At 49.1% G+C, this 7574-nt stretch overlaps 1 long non-coding RNA gene across 1 annotated transcript; it reads right to left on the reverse strand.

The window, feature by feature from the left end:
• Positions 1-1832: 1832 nt before the first annotated feature.
• Positions 1833-3087, reverse strand: LOC135566780 (uncharacterized). Its single transcript, XR_010462181.1, has 3 exons — positions 2911-3087; positions 2457-2607; positions 1833-1862 (listed from the first exon to the last, which is right to left on the reverse strand). It is a non-coding gene; the product is annotated as an uncharacterized LOC135566780 (long non-coding RNA).
• Between the last annotated feature and the right edge of the window lie 4487 nt (positions 3088-7574).

Here is a 7574-nt window from a genome sequence, read left to right on the forward strand (position 1 = left end):
GTACATATGTTATTCATTATGATCTTAAAGGTCATGAACAGTCCAAAAAAAAAAAAAATGTTTTTCATAAAACTGGATGATATTTGAATGAAACCAGGTTAAAGTATGAAAAATGACCATTGCTCCTACATTGACAAAGTCATAAAGCTACTGGTCCCCCATGTCAAACACTTGGATTCATTGTTACATAGGGTGACATCACCCTAACTTATTTTAATACACCAATGGTAACATGATATTCTCTCATCTAATTTAAATAAGTACCGCTTTGTAACCAACATCGGAGAAGGTGTGTTTGTGGAGGGGTGTGGTTTATACAGCTACTCTACTGGTGCCTGTAAGGTGTCATCAAATATAATTAACGTTTACACTATTCATCTATGGTAAAGACACTGCGTGTCCCCTTTTAGCTGTGTCTGGTGTTATATAGTTACTGGTTAGCTGGGTCTTCATCTGTGTCTGGTGTTATCTGGGTCTTCATTATCTGTGTCTGGTGTTAGCTAGGTCTTCATCTGTGTCTGGTGTTAGCTAGGTCTTCTGTCTGTGTCTGGTGTTAGCTAGTCACCATCTATCTGTATTGGTCAGGTCTTCATAGGTCTTCATCTGTGTCTGGTGTTAGCTAGGTCTTCATCTGTAGGTCTTCATCTCTGGTGTTAGCTAGGTCTTCATCTGTGTCTGGTGTTAGCTAGGTCTTCATCTGTGTCTGGTGTTAGCTAGGTCTTCATCTGTGTCTGGTGTTAGCTAGGTCTTCATCTGTGTCTGTAGTCTTCATCTGTCTGGTGTTAGCTAGGTCTTCATCTGTGTCTGGTGTTTCAGCTGGTGTCTTCATCTGTGTCTGGTGTTAGCTAGGTCTTCATCTGTGTCTGGTGTTAGCTAGGTCTTCATCTGTGTCTGGTGTTAGCTAGGTCTTCATCTGTGTCTGGTGTTAGCTAGGTCTAAGTATAAGTATAAGTATAAGCTCCCCACTCAGCCTGTCTTTTCAAACTTCCTGGTAGAGCACTTTCCCTCACATTGAGCATTTCTATCCAAAACAAATATTATGGGTGATATTTTAGTCACTCAAAATGCTATTTTACATGGGAATCAGCATGACTGTTTGGGACCTTTAAAAGACTAAGTTAACCCTATATCAGCTCTACTCAGAGCTTTATGAATACAACTGGCCCCAAGTAACTCATCGGGGCTTGGTCAGAAAGATGCATGACACACAAGCAGTCATTCAGGACAGGTAGCGGAACAGTGGCCTCTAGTGGAGAGAATGTCAAATGCAGGCAGGCCAGGCACTGTAGACTACTTGTCCTGTATTCATCACTGTAAAGCTTGTGAGAGATTGCATGTGTTAGGACACTCGCACCCATGTATTTCTGGGTAAGAAGAACTTATCTGTGAATGTGGTAACGGTGTGCCTCTCTTGTTTCATTGACATATGACAGGTGTTTGTGGAAGAAGAGTGTCGTTATGTAGCTAGCTATGCAATGTTGTTTTCTCAGTGCAGTTTCTTTGTGTGGGAGGAGAAAGACCTCCCTTTCTCCTTGGATGTGTCCCAAATGGCACCCTATTCCCTACATAGGGCCCTAACTCTGACCAGAACACTATAGAGGCTCTGGTTAAAACTTAGTGCACTACATATGAGGCCCATATGACCCAGAACACTATGGGCTCTGGTTAAAACTTTAAAGGGTCTCTTAACTGACCAACACTATGGGCTTGGTTAAACTTAGTACACTACATAGGGACTACTGCCATTTGGGACATAACACCTTCTCACCATGTTAAAGTGCCACTCGCAGTAGGCATAGCCCTTACATTCATAGTAGGGATGGCCCTGGTGACGATCGCTCACATACACTACACCCAAAGTGCTGGGAGAGGAGGAGGTGGGGGAGGGAGGGGAGGATGGGGTGAGGGGAGGAGGAGGGGAGGGGATGGGGGGGGGAGAAGGGATAAGGGAGGGGAGAAGGATAAAGGGAGGAGGGAGAAGGATGAGGGAGGGGGAGAAGGGATAAGGGGGAGGAGGGGAGAAGGATAAAGGGAAGAAGGAGGAGGGAGAAGGATAAGGGGGAGGGGGGATAGAAGGATAAGGAGGAGAAGGATAAGAGGGGGAGGAGGATAAGGAGGGGAGAAGGACAAAAGGAGGGGAGAAGGGATAAGGGGAGGGAGGAGAAGGATAAGGGAGGGATAAAGAAGCCACAAGGTAAGGGATGTAGAGAAGAATAAGGAATGTATTTGGAAGGAAAAGAAAAGGTGTCACAGGATTGAGAGCAGATAGAGTTACTCAGAGTTACTCACAGTCCAATCAAACATACGCTCTCTGAACACAAAGGAAATTATAAAAATGTAACATATCATTTCTTTGTAAAAGCTTACTCAACAAACATCTGACTAACCCGTTACATTTGAGTCCAAATATGTGTAAAATACCACTAGATCCCATCATGTCATTTGTGACCACACACCTCGACGTGCCACTGCTTGCCCATGGCGTTGACCACGCGTCCCTCGATGGGCCTCCTGCAGGCGCCACAGATCGGCACCCCCATCTTATCATGGCAGGGCAGACAGTACAGCTCTCCCTTCAGCTCCCTGGCATCTGCTGTCAGCTCCTTACTACAGGGAGAGGGGAGGGACAAACATTACTACAGCTCCTTACTACAGGGAGAGGGGAGGGACAAACATTACTACAGCTCCTTACTACAGGGAGAGGGGAGGGACAAACATTACTACAGCGAGAGGGGAGGGACAAACATTATATTACACAAAACACACACACAAACAGTGGTTTTGAAGCAGAGTAAATGGTAAAATCTTAAACACTCTTGCTTTCATTATTCCAAATACTGACTGAACCACATAATGGAATCAGGAGCACATTATGTCAGATATCAGGAGGGAGCCGTGAAGCGTACTGACCCACAGTTGTTGCAGTTGAAGTGGTCGGGGTGGTAGGGGTCGTTCTTAAAGATGAGGGGGCTGTCCTCGATGATGGCATGGCATTTCTGACAGATGTACTTCCCCAGACCTCTAGCCTTCTCACGGTTATGACAGGGTCGACACAGGTGCCTGGTTAGGAACAAACATTACTACAGGGAGAGGTGAGGGACAAACATTACTACAGCTCCTTACTACAGGGAGAGGGGAGGGACAAACATTACTACAGCTCCTTACCACAGGGAGAGGGGAGGGACAAACATTATACACCATTATATTACACTGGACAGGGACAAAGCATGATGGGTAAGTACATCCAACATGTCTCACTGGACACACCGGGGGCAAACTACCTGCTTTGTCCCATGTCTCACTGGACAGGGACAAAGCAGGATGGATGGGTACATCCAACATGTCTCACTGGACAGGGACAAAGCAGGATGGGTAAGTACATCCAACATGTCTCACTGGACAGGGACAAAGCAGGATGGGTACGTACATCCAACATGTCTCACTGGACAGGGACAAAGCAGGATGGGTGGGTACATCCAACATGTCTCACTGGACAGGGACAAAGCAGGATGGATGGGTACATCCAACATGTCTCACTGGACAGGGACAAAGCAGGATGGGTGGGTACATCCAACATGTCTCACTGGACAGGGACAAAGCAGGATGGGGACGTACATCCAACATGTCTCACTGGACAGGGACAAAGCAGGATGGGGACGTACATCCAACATGTCTCACTGGACAGGGACAAAGCAGGATGGGGACGTACATCCAACATGTCTCACTGGACAGGGACAAGGCAGGATGGTTAAGTACATCCAACATGTCTCACTGGACAGGGACAAAGCAGGATGGGGACGTACATCCAACATGTCTCACTGGACAGGGACAAAGCAGGGTGGGTGGGTACATCCAACATGTCTCACTGGACAGGGACAAAGCAGGGTGGGTGGGTACATCCAACATGTCTCACTGGACAGGGACAAAGCAGGATGGGTACGTACATCCAACATGTCTCACTGGACAGGGACAAAGCAGGGAAAGGGTAAGTACATCCAACATGTCTCACTGGACAGGGACAAAGCAGGACGGGTAAGTACATCCAACATGTCTCACTGGACAGGGACAAAGCAGGATGGGTACGTACATCCAACATGTCTCACTGGACAGGGACAAAGCAGGATGGGGACGTACATCCAACATGTCTCACTGGACAGGGACAAAGCAGGATGGGGACGTACATCCAACATGTCTCACTGGACAGGGACAAAGCAGGATGGGGACGTACATCCAACATGTCTCACTGGACAGGGACAAAGCAGGATGGGGACGTACATCCAACATGTCTCACTGGACAGGGACAAAGCAGGGTGGGTGGGTACATCCAACATGTCTCACTGGACAGGGACAAAGCAGGATGGGTACGTACATCCAACATGTCTCACTGGACAGGGACAAAGCAGGGAAAGGGTAAGTACATCCAACATGTCTCACTGGACAGGGACAAAGCAGGACGGGTAAGTACATCCAACATGTCTCACTGGACAGGGACAAAGCAGGATAGATGCAGTACATCCAACATGTCTCACTGGACAGGGACAAAGCAGGATGGGTACGTCCATCCAACATGCCTCACTGGACAGGGACAAAGCAGGATGGGGACGTACATCCAACATGTCTCACTGGACAGGGACAAAGCAGGATGGGGACGTACATCCAACATGTCTCACTGGACAGGGACAAAGCAGGATGGGGACGTACATCCAACATGTCTCACTGGACAGGGACAAAGCAGGATGGGTGGGTACATCCAACATGTCTCACTGGACAGGACAAGGCAGGGAAGGTACGTACATTCAACATGTCTCACTGGACAGGGGACAAAGCAGGATGGGTAGTACATCCAACATGTCTCACTGGACAGGACAAAGCAGGATGGAGTGGGTACATCCAACATGTCTCACTGGACAGGACAAAGCAGGATGGGGCGTACATCCAACATGTCTCACTGGACAGGGACAAAGCAGGGCCAGTATGAGTACATCCCAACATGTCTCATGGACAGGGACAAAGCAGGATGGGTAAGTACATCCAGCATGTCTCACTGGACAGGGACAAAAGCCAGGATGGAGTGCGTGTACATCAACATGTCTCACTGGACAGGGACAAGGCAGGATGGTTAAGTACATCCAACATGTCTCACTGGACAGGGACAAAGCAGGATGGGGACGTACATCCAACATGTCTGCCTGGACAGGGACAAAGCAGGAGTAATTGGGTACATCAGGCATGTGCTCACTGGACAGGGACAAAGCAGGGTGGGTGGGTACATCCAACATGTCTCACTGGACAGGGACAAAGCAGGATGGGTACGTACATCCAACATGTCTCACTGGACAGGGACAAAGCAGGGAAAGGGTAAGTACATCCAACATGTCTCACTGGACAGGGACAAAGCAGGACGGGTAAGTACATCCAACATGTCTCACTGGACAGGGACAAAGCAGGATGGAGTGCAGTACATCCAACATGTCTCACTGGACAGGGACAAAGCAGGATGGGGACGTACATCCAACATGTCTCACTGGACAGGGACAAAGCAGGATGGGGACGTACATCCAACATGTCTCACTGGACAGGGACAAAGCAGGATGGGGACGTACATCCAACATGTCTCACTGGACAGGGACAAAGCAGGATGGGGACGTACATCCAACATGTCTCACTGGACAGGGACAAAGCAGGGTGGGTGGGTACATCCAACATGTCTCACTGGACAGGGACAAAGCAGGATGGGTACGTACATCCAACATGTCTCACTGGACAGGGACAAAGCAGGGAAAGGGTAAGTACATCCAACATGTCTCACTGGACAGGGACAAAGCAGGACGGGTAAGTACATCCAACATGTCTCACTGGACAGGGACAAAGCAGGATGGGTACGTACATCCAACATGTCTCACTGGACAGGGACAAAGCAGGATGGGGACGTACATCCAACATGTCTCACTGGACAGGGACAAAGCAGGATGGGGACGTACATCCAACATGTCTCACTGGACAGGGACAAAGCAGGATGGGGACGTACATCCAACATGTCTCACTGGACAGGGACAAAGCAGGATGGGGACGTACATCCAACATGTCTCACTGGACAGGGACAAAGCAGGATGGGTGGGTACATCCAACATGTCTCACTGGACAGGGACAAAGCAGAATGGGTAAGTACATCCAACATGTCTCACTGGACAGGGACAAAGCAGGATGGGTACGTACATCCAACATGTCTCACTGGACAGGGACAAAGCAGGATGGGTACGTACATCCAACATGTCTCACTGGACAGGGACAAAGCAGGATGGGTACGTACATCCAACATGTCTCACTGGACAGGGACAAAGCAGGATGGGTACGTACATCCAACATGTCTCACTGGACAGGGACAAAGCATGATGGGTAAGTACATCCAACATGTCTCACTGGACAGGGACAAAGCAGGATGGGGACGTACATCCAACATGTCTCACTGGACAGGGACAAAGCATGATGGGTAAGTACATCCAACATGTCTCACTGGACAGGGACAAAGCAGGATGGGTAAGTACATCCAACATGTCTCACTGGACAGGGACAAGGCAGGGAAAGGGTACGTACATTCAACATGTCTCACTGGACAGGGACAAAGCAGGATGGGGACGTACATCCAACATGTCTCACTGGACAGGGACAAAGCAGGATGGGTACGTACATCCAACATGTCTCACTGGACAGGGACAAAGCAGGATGGGTACGTACATCCAACATGTCTCACTGGACAGGGACAAAGCAGGATGGGGACGTACATCCAACATGTCTCACTGGACAGGGACAAAGCAGGATGGGTACGTACATCCAACATGTCTCACTGGACAGGGACAAAGCAGGATGGGTAAGTACATCCAACATGTCTCACTGGACAGGGACAAAGCAGGATGGGGACGTACATCCAACATGTCTCACTGGACAGGGACAAAGCAGGATGGGTACGTACATCAGCATGTCTCACTGGACAGGGACAAAGCAGGATGAGGCATTACATCCAACATGTCTCACTGGACAGGGACAAAGCAGGATGGGGACGTACATCCAACATGTCTCACTGGACAGGGACAAAGCAGGATGGGGACGTACATCCAACATGTCTCACTGGACAGGGACAAAGCAGGATGGGGACGTACATCCAACATGTCTCACTGGACAGGGACAAAGCAGGATGGGTGACGTACATCCAACATGTCTCACTGGACAGGGACAAAGCAGGATGGGTAAGTACATCCAACATGTCTCACTGGACAGGGACAAAGCAGGATGGGTGCAGTACATCCAACATGTCTCACTGGACAGGGACAAAGCAGGATGGGTACGTACATCCAACATGTCTCACTGGACAGGGACAAAGCAGGATGGGGACGTACATCCAACATGTCTCACTGGACAGGGACAAAGCAGGATGGGTACAGTACATCCAACATGTCTCACTGGACAGGGACAAAGCAGGATGGGTGACGTACATCCAACATGTCTCACTGGACAGGGACAAAGCAGGATGGGGACGTACATCCAACATGTCTCACTGGACAGGGACAAAGCAGGAT

The sequence above is a fragment of the Oncorhynchus nerka genome, unplaced genomic scaffold, assembly GCF_034236695.1.
Source record: "Oncorhynchus nerka isolate Pitt River unplaced genomic scaffold, Oner_Uvic_2.0 unplaced_scaffold_3364, whole genome shotgun sequence".
NCBI classification, from domain to species: domain Eukaryota; kingdom Metazoa; phylum Chordata; class Actinopteri; order Salmoniformes; family Salmonidae; genus Oncorhynchus; species Oncorhynchus nerka.